The sequence below is a fragment of the Nicotiana tomentosiformis genome, chromosome 6 (genome assembly GCF_000390325.3).
Source record: "Nicotiana tomentosiformis chromosome 6, ASM39032v3, whole genome shotgun sequence".
NCBI classification, from domain to species: Eukaryota; Viridiplantae; Streptophyta; class Magnoliopsida; order Solanales; family Solanaceae; genus Nicotiana; species Nicotiana tomentosiformis.
The window spans coordinates 143,865,288-143,878,659 of record NC_090817.1 but is presented as its reverse complement, the minus strand read 5'-3'; the positions used below and the strand labels follow the sequence as shown (position 1 = coordinate 143,878,659).

The 13,372-nt window shown below is 38.3% G+C and overlaps 1 long non-coding RNA gene across 1 annotated transcript; it reads left to right on the top strand.

Moving 5' to 3' along the window:
• Positions 1 to 1,320: 1,320 nt before the first annotated feature.
• Positions 1,321 to 6,509, top strand: LOC138895015 (uncharacterized). The gene is made up of 2 exons (XR_011409212.1): positions 1,321 to 2,024; positions 6,422 to 6,509. It is a non-coding gene; the product is annotated as an uncharacterized lncRNA (long non-coding RNA).
• Positions 6,510 to 13,372: the final 6,863 nt, after the last annotated feature.

Genomic DNA, 13,372 nt, shown 5'->3' with positions numbered 1-13,372 from the left:
CAAAATTAACAGCTAGCTACTACTAAAATGTAACTCTCCTTGCAATTTACACCAATTAAACAATCTCAGTATTTAATAGTATTTCTCTTCTTCAGTATCAATATTAAAACTGCAATTTCTCTTCTTTACGATCTATATTTGTATGCTAATTCTATTTGTCAATATCCATGATCAGAATTGCCTTTTACCTCTATCAGCTCCAGCTCCAGGTAATTGATAATCTTTATCAGACTCATTAGTGTTATCTTCAGTATCAACATTGTCACTTTCACTATCAGCAATTGTCCTTTTTTCAGTACTTCCAAATTATCAAAATAAGGTCATATTTCCCTTTTTGGCCTCGGCTCATTAATCACGATTCCATTACGTTTTCCTTCACTGCCATATTTGCTTCCGGTTCCTGTACTATCAATTTTCTTACTTCCAGATCCTGCTAAGAAGGAATTTTTGAGTATTATCTTTGGCTTTTGTGCCGGCTTGTGCTGTTTCACTTCCTGTGGTTGTTGCACAGTTAAGGGCGTTGGATTTTCCCCACCTATAGCTATTTGACCTAATAATCTGTTCATGTACTTTTGCTGGCAAAATTAAGAACTCATCAGATTTAATTTAGGGCTTGTTTGGTTAATACATGTATATAATAGTTGCCCAGATTATGAGATAGTGAAAAGATCTAGCCTTGCATTTTAAAGAATCAAAGTATAATTCTTGAAAGAAATGTGCATACCCTCTGCCAGCAATTGATGATCTCTTCTCCTCAATTACATCATAGAATCCTGAAGGAGGAATCTTAAAAGGTATTCTTTTCATAGAAACCAGTCTATGCAACATTTCTAGTTGCTTTTCTCTAGCCACTCGTTTATCCATCTTGCGTTGTCCATTGGCTATCTCAGCCCGTGCTTGATGATAAAGTTCATTCTGAGAATCAAGGTCATACTTCCAATCTTTAGCTGAATCGTGAAGAAGTTCCTCCTCAGCAGCAGGGCTACACTTCATAAGTATATTATAACGCTCCATACATTCAGATGCTCCACGATGCATCACTTCTTCAACTGTTCCCCATAGTGGGGTAAGGGCCCTTCCAAATTTTATTAGTTTACCATAGTAGGGTAAGGGCCCTTGAAGGAAATGTACGTACCTTTTGTCAGTATATGATGATGATCTCTGTGGCTTCATGTTTAAGGACGCTGGATTTTCTCCACCTATTGGACATGATAAATCTATTCCTGCACTTTTGCTGCCAAAATCAGAATCCAAGAACTCATCATATTTAATTTAGGGCTTGTTTGGTTGCATGTATTACATATAATACTTGCACAGAATTCAAAATTTCAATACGTACACTATTTGGTTATCAATTTTGTTGTACAAGTAATATTACATGCATAATATATCACTCAAAGTGTAAAAACAACTTTTTGAAAAAAGTAAATAGAAGACATATATTTTAATCATACATACGTACAATATATGCTATCTTCTCTCTCTTCGCTCTTCCACTAACGGTCACCATCCACCCACCCGCCAGTGCTCGCACCACCACCGGCGGCCGCCGAAAAATACAGGTAATTAACCCTACACTCTTTTTCTCTCTCTCTCTCTCTCATCCTTTCTTCCGCCCTCCTTCCCTTGTTCCTCTTTTCCGTCCTCACTGCCCTTCTGCCCCAAACCCAAAGTCGCTCGTGTTTCTTCCTCTCCCTCTCTCTTTTTCCATCTTTTGTCTTCCCCACCCTATCTCCCTTGTTCTTCATCTGTTTTTCCCCTCTTCCCTGTCCTTTCAAGAAAATCGCCGCCACTCAGATCTAAGCCGAGGAGCATCGCCGCTGCTCTCCATATCTTGTCCTTCAAGTGTGGCAGGTTATCAAATTGCTGGCGAATATCAGCAAAGAGGCGAGTGGGACACTCGTGCTGGCGAAGAATAGCAAATAACAGCGACCGCAGAGGCTTGTGGGAGTGCGTAGAAGGTCAGTGTAACAGCAACGCCTCGACATCCAATTGGTGATCCAGGTTCTATCCACCCAGAGTTAGTATATCCGGATCTCCTGTCTCCTTTTGTCTTTCATTCTTGCGAGTTGTAGAATTGCTTTAATTAACAGTATATATTTGTTTGTTTTTAGTTTCATGCATTAGTCCTAGTGGAGTACTTATCTGCTTGCTTGTAGTATCGACTGGGTGTCTTAGTTTAAATATTTTACATTGCATACTGGCTTGTCATTGCTTTATTCTTAGTGTGTTCTTGTTTTGTTACATTTTGTTCACTTGTTATTTTGTTGTTAAATCTTATTACTAATACATTTCGTTCACCTGTTACTTTGTTGTTAATCTATTCATCTCAATAGTATCTTTCGGGTACTTAATCTCACATACCTTGCTGCTACTATCATTCCTAGTTTAATAGTCCTACTTCTGTGCCTTTTAGCTTATTAGTTCGTCGTTTCTTCCGTGGTAGTTCCTGCTTAGAATGTATTAGATTATAGTGGTTGTACTAAATGATGGCAGGGTAAGGTCAAGTCCTCGGGGGGAGGGGGGTACTCAGGGGGTGGAGGGGTAGGGGAAAGTGGGTAAGGATAGTAAGGATGCCTCGAGTTTGCGAGTTGGGTCTTGGATTATGGGGACTTTGACGAGAAATTCTGCAGAGTTGGCGAAGATTTTCCATAAGAGGAAGATAAATATAGCTTGTCTGCATAAGACTAGATGGGTGGGAGATAAGGTACAGAATGTAGATGGGTTTAAGCTTTGGTACACTGGATACGTGGGGGGCAAGAACGGGGTAGGTATTTTGGTTGATAGGGATCTTCGGGAGCTAGTGGTGGAGGTTAGGAGTATGAACGATAGGTTGATGGGTAAGCTAATTGTTTGGGGTTTTAGTCTAAACGTGATTAGTGCGTACGCATCCCAAGTGGGCTTGGACGAGGAGGTCAAAAGGTGTTTTTGAGAGGATTTTGATAAGGTTGTGCGTGGTATTCCGCACACTAAGAAGATTTTCTTAAGAGGAGATTTTAATGGCCACATTAGGGCGATGTGAGGAGGCTACGATGACGTGTATGGCAGTTTTGGTTTCGAAGTTAGAAACAAAGGTGGTACGACCCTACTGGATTTTGCTAAGGCTTTTGATTTGGTGATAGCTAACTCTAGTTTCCTGAAGAAGGAGGAGCACTTGGTCACCTTTCAGAGTTCGGTGACCAGGACCCAGATTGATTATCTACTTTTTAGGACAACTGATAAAGGTATGTTCGGGGACTTTAAGGTCATCTCGAGTAAGAACCTCACGACTCAGCAAAAGGCTTCTGGTCATGGACTTGGAGATCATGAGGAAGCGAAGAAAGAGGACTGTGTTTGGTTTACCTAGGATCAAGCGGGTAGCTTTGACAAAAGTTAGAGCACATGAGTTGGGAGATAAGTTATTGGCTATAGTATCATGGAGAAGTAGTGCGGACGCGAGTAGTATGTAGACTGCGACTGCAAATTGCATTAGGGAGGCTGCTACTGCTAGAGAGGAATTGGGGGTCTCGAAGGGCTCATCTAGCCGTAAAGGGGATTGGTGGTAGAGTATTGAGGTTCAAGGTAAAGTGGAGGCCAATAAAGCGGCATATCTGAAGCTTCTGGAGAGCATGGACGAGGAGGTGAAGAGGACGAATAGGGAGCAGTATAGGATGGCTAAGAAGGAAGCGAAGTTAGCAGTTATTGCGGCCAAAACTATTGTGTTTGACATTTGTATGAAGAACTCATAGGTAGAGGAGGGGATAAGAAGTTGTACAGGCTAGCCAAGGTGCGAGAAAGGAAGGTCGGTGACTGGACCAAGTGAAATGCATCAAGGACAAGGACGGCAAAGTTTTTTTCGATGTGGCACTTATTCGACGTAGATGGTAGACTTACTTCCATAAACTCTTAATGACGAGGGGATAGGAACATTGAGCTAAGCGACTTAGAACACTTTGAGTGTCATCAGGACTTTGGTTATTGTAGGCGTATAAGAGTCGAGGAGGTTGAGGGGGCTATGCGTAAAATGGGCAGGGGGAGTGTGACCGGCCCTGAAGAGATCCCGGTAGAATTTTGGAAGAGTAAGGTTAGGTGCAGTGGTATATGTTATTAGCGTATGACATTGTTCTGGTAGACGGGACGTGAGGTAGTGTTACCAAGAGGTTAGAGATTTAGAGGCAGACCCTGGAGTCTAAAGGTTTAAAGTGCAAGTTCAGTGGGACAACTCAGGTTGTGGACTAAGAAGTGAGGCTTGACTTCCAAGTCATCCCTAAGAGAGAGAGTTTTAAATACCTTGGGTCAATTATATAAGGGAATGGAGAGATCGACGAGGATGTTACACATCGTATTGGGGCGGGATAGATGAAATGGAGGCTCGCTTCAGCTATTTTGTGTGATAAGAATGTGCCACCTAAACTTAAAGGTAAGTTTCATAGAGCGGTGGCCAAACCGACTATGTTATACATAGAGGAGTGTTGGTCAGTCAAGAACTCACAAGTCCAAAAGATGAATGTAGCTGAAATGAGGATGTTGAGATGGATTGCGGGCATACCAGGCTAGATAAAATTAAAAATAAAGTTATTCGGGACAAGGTGGGTGTGACCGCTGTGGAGGACAAGATGTGGGGGCGAGACTTAGATAGTTCGGGCATGTGAAGAGGAGAGGCGGCACAGATGCACCGGTGAGGAGGTATGAGAGGTTAGCCTTGGAGGGCCTAAGAAGAGGAAGAGGTAGGCAGAAGAAGTATTGGGGAGAGGTGATTAGACGAGGTATAGCGTTGCTCCAGCTCACTGAGGACATGACCATGGATAGGAATGTGTGGAGATTAACAATAAAGGTAAAAGGTTAAGATTGGGCGCCTAGCATTGTCCTTGTCTGTAAGTAACTTTAGTACATGAGTTAACGTTATTTATGTATTTTCGTATTCCTTGACTTCTGTGTTTACTTGTCGTTGCTTTCGTTCCGACCTTCTGATTACAATACTCAGTTTTAGTTTGTATCTTTGTATTTTGATACGGTTTTCTAATTGGTGTGCTTGTTGCTGCCGTTCTTTTATTTTTCCTAAGCCGAGGGTCTTCCGCAAACAACCTCTCTGTCTTCTTGAAAGTAGGGATAAGGTCTGCGTACATACTACCCTCTCCAGACCCCACTTGTGAAATTACACTGGGTCTGTTGTTGTTGTTGTTGTTGTAGTATTACGTACAATTAGTGTATATATATATATATATATATATATATATATTACATGCATAATGTATCTCTCCATATAATGTGTTAAACCAGCTTTTTGAAAAAGTAAATATAATACATATTTTAATCCTACATTACGTACAATTAGTATATTATGTATATTAATCCCTGCAATATCACTTATATAATCCTTATATACATTAAATGCATTAATATCATAAATCTATATATGCATAACTTATCTCTAAATCAAATCGTCCATAAAGGTAATTCTTTAGGCATCTGAATACCAACATTAATTATGAGATAGTATAAAGATCAGTCATGCATTTTAAAGAATCAAAGTATAACTCTTGAAAGGGGTGTGCGTACCCTCTGTTAGCAAATGATGATCTCTTCTTGAACGGTAGAGGCTAGTCACTTGAGTATTTTGACTCTTTATTCCGCAGCTAATAGCTAAATCAAGAAAATTATTATTTTTCAACTCACTCATAAATCAAACTACAGAATACTACTAGTAATATTTAACACATCCAATATTATCAAGAAAAATTAAACTTTAATTTCTCTTCTCCCTTCACTGTCTTGAGTTCTTTTTTCAATATACTAATGAGGGAAGTTGGAGAAAGTCATGGGTGGCTCTAGGGTAAGGCCACTAAAGCTTATGCTTTAGGCCCCCAAGAGTCAAAAGGCGTCCCAAAATCTTTTCAGTTAGTTATAATTATTTATATTAGTGAGATTTTTTTAAGTTAACAAAACATTAACATTTTATTTCAATACACTAAGTTGGTTCTAGTTATCAAATATGTTATTAGTAAATATGAATATTTGAATAATTTAACTCAAAAATTTAAAATATTAGATAATGTTATACTGTGAAATACTTTTAAAAAAAAATTAAAACCTTGAATTTTTTTTTGTTTAGACTATACAGTTTTTTCTTAGTTATCTAAACTAATCTTGTCTATTTGTCCGACCGTTGTCACATTACTAATGTTATTTCCTCGCATATTCTTAAGTTTTGGCTTTAGACTTCCGATTTTTTTGAGCTGACCCTGAGAAAGTTACAAGAAATTATGGTAAAAAGAAAATTGGAATCACATATCATGAGTCATGAATAAGCAAAATTAATAGCTTCGCTATAGAGGTCCTGGGTTTTCTTGTGAAATTCTGAGATAAGCAATGCCGAAGTTCTTTTATTCTCTTCTTCTTCTTTTCCAGATTCTGAGTTCATCTTTGCGTTTATCTTGATCAGACATTTTGATGAGTTTCTTGATAAATCCGGGTTGAAGAAGTTCTTATGAATTAGATGATGAAGAAATGAAGACGCATAGAACAAGAAAGAGAGAGAGAGAGAGAAATGGAACTGTCATTTGTACGAATATTTATAAGTAGTGGAGTAACTACTTTTCCTGGACGGTAGTAGTATTTGATTGCGTGCTGCATTATGAACTTATGATCACCTATTTATAATTTTACTCATTTAGTTTTTATTTTCTTTTTCTTCTTCTTTTTATTTTTATTGGTTTATTTGTAGTTTTATTTTAAACTCATATAGAACAAAAGATGTTCAGCGATAGTAAGATTTCTTGCCTTATTGTTTCCCCCTATAATTTCTATTGCTTTCTAATCATGATTTGGCCAGTGGTACTAAAGATTAGCCGGTAGAAATGACACCAGGTTGTCACTTTTAAGTCTAATATTTAAAATATATCAATAACTTATAATATATTTAAAAATTAATCATTTCGCCAAAATTAAAAGGCTTAAGTATCCTGAATATTTGCATCCTAAATTTTTGAGCTGCTATTTTTTGAAATTCAAGATTTAGTGTCCTAAATTTTTTGAGCTGCTAATTTGAAATTCAGGATTAAGAGTCCTGAATTTTTTAACTGCTAATTTAAAATTTATGATATAAGATTTGAATTTTTGGACATAATTTTTGAACTTTAGGACACGATATTCTAAAGTTTGAACCTTAAGGTTTATATTTTAGGACATTGTGTCGTAATGTATGAGCAAATTAGCTAATATTTAAATACATTGTAAATTGTGAATATATTTTAAACAAAATGGAAGCAAAACTAGGCATTCGATCAAAGAATCCATTGGCAGCTGCATAAATGACTGGAATTTATTTTTCAATTGGAAGTTGTACATCTAATGAATAATACCTGAGTCACAACTACGACGTCAAAGGCAAACTAAGGACAACAACTTTGCGATATTGTGTCAATTCTAATTTATTTTTTTTTGGTAAGTAAATTTTTTTATTACCGAGTATAATTATGTACAAGGCTCAAATTAGAACATCAACAAAAAAAAACTCTGGCAAATTGGACATGAAGTCTCAACTGCCAGGCTCTTCGGACTTCCCTACTACTTTTTAATCCACTAAACTAAAGATAAAAGTTTAACCCCTTGAGAGTTGAGTCTACTGGCTATCTTGAGTTTTCTGGTGCCTCTGCAGAACATAACTAGCACGACTAATCTAAGTATCCCATCCACAGTCCTCTGCTTGTCTTGGAATAATCTAAAGTTTCTCTGTAATATATACAGCCTACTAGTGACATTCTATAAATTTTTGTTATAGCCTGCTTCCCCTTCATTTCTTTGTTTGCCCAGTCAATCTCTTCTTTCCATTTCATTACTGGCCTTATTTACCTTTGCCACTGTAATAATCTTTCCCAAATTTCTTTAGACATCCTGCACTCAAAAGATAGATGTGTGACAGATCTATTCTCCTCATTACATAAGCCACAGACTTGATCAATTGTCATACCCCATCCAGCTAGCTTATCTTTGGTGTTGATCTTTCCCTGCATTACAAGGTTCATGATAAAGCACCATCTTTGGACAACATAATTATTGCATGTTAGTCTCCGTTGCGGAAGCCAAATGTATATAGTGTGAATGAGTCACAACTACTATACCAATAATTATGACAACCACTAAATAATAAACAAGACAATAAGACAACAATAAAAGAACACCAGAATTTACGAGGTTCGGCCAATTTTGCCTACTTCCTCGGACACAATCAATATTTTATTCCACTCCAAAATTACAAGTGAAATAATACTAAAGAGAGAAGATACAAATGCCTTAAGAAGATAAAAAGGCAAATGAGAGGTGTATCTAAATCCTAAACATTAGGCCTCCTTTTATAGGGTGAAATTCCCATTCAAAAGTGTCATCCACCGATGTGGGACTTTTGACAATTTCAACAAATCTCTACCTTGGCAAAATTCCACATCTTCAATTTTCTCTCAATAACAAATTTTGGTTGTGTCTTCATCTTCAATCTTTAGTGTTCAACAATGTTGATCAAATCCAAACAATGTTGAAACTTGACCGCAGTCACCACTTTTGTCAACATATCAGCAGGGTTCTCCGTAGTATGAATTTTCTTCATCGTGACTCCACCTTCTTCTATGATTTCTCGTACGAAATGATACCGAACATCAATGTGCTTTGTCCTTTCATGATAAACTTGGTTCTTCGCTAATTGAATAGCACTTTGACTATCACAAAAAATTATAATATTTTTTTGTTCAATACCAAGCTCCTTTAGCAACCCCTGAAGCCAAATTGCCTCCTTCACAGCCTCTGTAATAGCCATGTACTCTGCCTCTGTTGTAGACAAAGCAACTGTTGACTGCAAAGTAGACTTCCAACTAACTGGTGCCTTTGCAAAAGTAAACACATAACCAGTAGTTGACCTTCGTTTGTCCAGATTACCCGCAAAATCTGAGTCACAATATCCAACTACAGACCGATTGCCTTCCTGCTCAAAAACTAACCCAACATCTACAATACTATGAATATACCGTAGAATCCATTTCACAGCTTGCCAATGCTCCTTTCCTGGATTATGCATATATCTGCTAATAACTCCAACGGCTTGTGAAATGTCAGGTCTCGTACAAACCATTGCATACATCAAGCTACCAACAGCATTTGCGTATGGTACCCTTGACATATACTCCTGTTCAGTTTCATCCTTTGGCGACATAGTAGTACTTAGTTTAAAATGGGGAGCAAGTGGCGTACCAATTGGCTTAGTCTTCTTATCTATGCCAAAACGTTGTAGTACTCTCTTCAAATATTCTTTCTGAGATAAACAGAGTTTCTTTGAACGTCTATCTCTTATTATCTCCATGCCAAGAATTTTCTTTGCCTCACCCAGATCCTTCATCTCGAACTCCTCCTTCAGTTGAATCTTCAACTTATTAATTTCTTCCGAATTCTTGGAAGTTATCAATATATTATCAACATATAGGAGAAGATATACAAAGGAACCATCATTAAGTTTGCGCAAATACACACAATGATCGTATTTGCTTCTCTTGTACCCTTGCCGCAATATAAACTTGTCAAATCGCTTGTACCATTGTCTAGAAGATTGTTTCAATCCGTACAACGATTTTTCAAGTTTGCATACCATATTTTCTTTTCCAGCAACTTTGAATCCTTCTGGCTGAGTCATGTAGATTTTCTCCTCTAAGTTTCCATGTAAAAACGTAATTTTTACATCCATCTGAACTAGTTCCAAATCCAACTGTGCTACCAAAGCCAACATAATTCTAATGGAGGAATGTTTTACAACTGGAGAAAATACTTCATTGTAATCAATTCCCTCCTTTTGAGCATATCCTTTGGCCACCAATCTTGCTTTGTAGCGAACATCTTCTTGGTTAGGAAATCCTTCTTTCTTTGCAAATACCCATTTGCACCCAATTGCTTTCTTTCCCTTCGGGAGATTGGCCAATTTCCATGTATGATTCTGATGAAGGGACTGCATTTCTTCATTCATGGCAATCCTCCACTTATCTTCTTCTGAACTTTGGATTGCGTCTTTATAAGTGGTAGGAACACCATCAGCTACAATTGAGGTTGCACAAGCAACCGTCTCTATGAGACGAACAGGTTTCGTTATTGTCCTTTTTGGCCTGCTGGTTGCTATTGATTCAAGTTGTTGTCGAGGTTCCTGAGTTGGAATCTCCCTCTCTACTGGCTCTTCTTCCAGAGGGTAATCTTCATGAGTTTCCTCCTCTGCTTCTTGTGTAGGAAAAATAAATTTTCCCTCAAACTCCACCTGCTTTGATGCACCACCAGTTTGTTTGACATCTTCAACTGTCACCTTATCTGTTATGGCAGATTCATCAAAGGTAACATCTCTGCTGAATATAATATTCCTTGTCTCTGGACACCATAAGCGGTATCCTTTGACTCCAGAAGTAATCCCCATAAATATAGCCTTCTTTGCTCTCGGATCCAATTTTGACTCTTTCACATGATAGTATGCAATTGAGCCAAACACGTGCAAAGAGTCATAATCTACAGCAGGTTTTCCATACCATTTTTCAAATGGTGTCTTGCCATCAATAGCAGCAGATGGTAGACGATTAATGAGGTGGCATGCATATGTAATTGCCTCAGCCCAAAATTCTTTGCCCAAGCCAGCATTGGACAACATACACCGTACCTTCTCCAGTAAAGTCCGGTTCATACGTTCTGCCACTCCATTCTGTTGTGGTGTATTTCTGACAGTGAAGTGTCGGACGATGCCATCATTTTCACAGACCTTATTGAAATGATCATTTTTGTATTCACCTCCATTGTCTGTGCGAATACACTTGATCCTCCTGCCTGTTTGATTCTCCACCATCGTTTTCCATTTGAGAAAAATTCCCAACACTTCATCTTTCCTCTTCATTGTATACACCCACACTCTTCGGGAAAAATTATCAATAAAGGTTACAAAATAGTGCTTCCCACCCAATGAAGGTGTTTTGGAAGAACCCCAAACATCAGAGTGTACATAATCCAAAATGCCTTTAGTATTATGGATCGCTGTACCAAATTTAACCCTTGTCTATTTCCCTTTGACACAATGCTCGCAAAACTCCAAGTTGCAAGTCTTTACACCTTTTAACAATTCTTGATCGCTTTCAAGGATTTCCCTCCAGCATGTCCCAAGCGCATGTGCCATAGCCTGGTTGCTTCTACCTCTTTGTCATCACTAGATGTCACTGTCGCTGTCCCAATAACTGTACTACCACGATAGCAGTACATGTTATTGTTCTTCCGATTGGCCTTCATTACCACTAGTGCACCGGAGCATATTCTCATCACTCCATTTTCTACAATGATTTTGAACCCTTTTGATTCTAGGGCTCTTACAGAGATGAGATTCTTCTTCAAACCCGGTACATATCGAACATCTGTTAATGTTCTGATCATTCCATCATGGCTCCTTAATCTTATTGAACCAATGCCATATGAGGTAAGAGGGCTGTTATCCGCTGTGTGGATGACTCCATATTCTCCTTCTTGAAAATTCACGAACCAGTCCTTGTTGGGACACATATGATAGCTACAAGCCGAGTCCATCAACCATATGTCTGATGATGTTGATAACTCTGTTGTAACTAATGAGAAGTCTGAATCATCACAATCAGCTACATTTGAATCCATAATGGCCTTTCCATTGTTATGTCTGGCCTTATTCTTCAACTTCGGACAGTCTTTCTTCCAGTGCCCCTTTTCTCGACAAAAGGCACATTCATCTTTGCTGGGTCTAGATCTCGACTTGGATCTTCCCTTCTTAGTCCTCGTTTGATTTTGAGGACGACCCCTCACAATTAGTGCTTCTCCTTCTCCGCCCTTCTGTTTTTCTCCCTTTCTTTGTTCATAGCTGTACAAAGCCGAACAAACTTCTCTGAGAGAAATTTTGTCATTTCTATGGAGTAGAGTAGTTTCAAGGTACTCGTACTCATTAGGAAGTGACCCCAACAACATCAAGGCCAAGTCACCATCATCAAAAGTTGCATCCATATTTTACAAATCTGTGACCAACTTATTGAAACTGGTGATATGTTCATTCATTGTGGTACCAGGAACATAGGTGAAGCGAAACAGTCTCTTCTTCATGTACAATTTATTTTGACTGTTTTTCTTCAAAAATTTATCCTCCAGTGCTTTTCATAATTTACTTGCAGAAGTTTCCTTTGTGTATGGATATTTCTGCTCTCTAGCAAGGTAGGATCGAATGGTACCGCAAGCAACACGATTGATAATTTTCCAATCTTCTTCTCCAATAACATCTGGCTTCTTTTCTTCAATGGCAAGATCTAGCCCTTGTTGAAAAAGAACATCTAGAACCTCGCCTTGCCACATCCCAAAATGTCCTGACCCGTCAAAAATTTCTACCGCAAATTTCGCATTTGACACAATTCTTGTCATAAGCGAAGATGCCAACGATGACGTATTATTGACACTTGATGTAGATTCTTCTTGTTTACTGTCTCCCATTTTGACACAAATATTATTTAGTAGCTGACGACACAAATCAAGATTATTTCCTTTCTGGTGTGGAAGATCAGACTAAGCTGCAACCACAGAGCATACTCAGACAGAACCTTGACTCAGTTACCAAGATAGATCTTTTCTGATGTGGAAGATCAGACTATGCTGCAACCACAGAGCATACTTAGACAGTACCTTGGCTCTGATACCAATCTTTTTTATAGGGTGAAATTCCCATTCAAAAGTGTCATCCACCGATGTGGGACTTTTGACAATTTCAACAGTCTCCTCCATGGGACCTTTGGAAAATTCCCTCTCAATTTCTGATACATCTTTTTAATGGAAAAAGAGGCTATCTGTACTAGGTCATTGATCTCCATTCTAGGACTTTCCACATAGTTTTTAGCTTTTAAGATCTTGCTTAGTACCCATGATCCTTGTTTTGCTTCTACTTCCCATATTTGTTTTCCTTTCTCATAGTATATATGAACCCATCTCACCCAGAGTTCATCTTTTTTGGTATACAGATTCCACAATAGCTTTGTCACTGCTGTTATTCCAAGTCCCTACATGTAATACATTGAAGCCTCTAGTTGTTCTAGGCTAGCAAACTTTATCCTATATTAGTAATACCCTCTTAGATACCTCAGTTGTACTAGTCCATAGGAACCTTCTACATGTACCTTCAATCAGTTGCACAATTGTTTTGGGAGGACAAATATTTGGGACCAAAATACTTGGATAGAAAATTATATGTTCTTGATCAACTGAAGTCTACCAGCATACGACAAGTATTTGGTAGCCATGATGTTAATCTACCTAGTATCTTCTCAATAAGAGGATAGCATTGTATCAAAGATAATCTCTTAGAGCTCAAAGGTACACCGAGGAACCT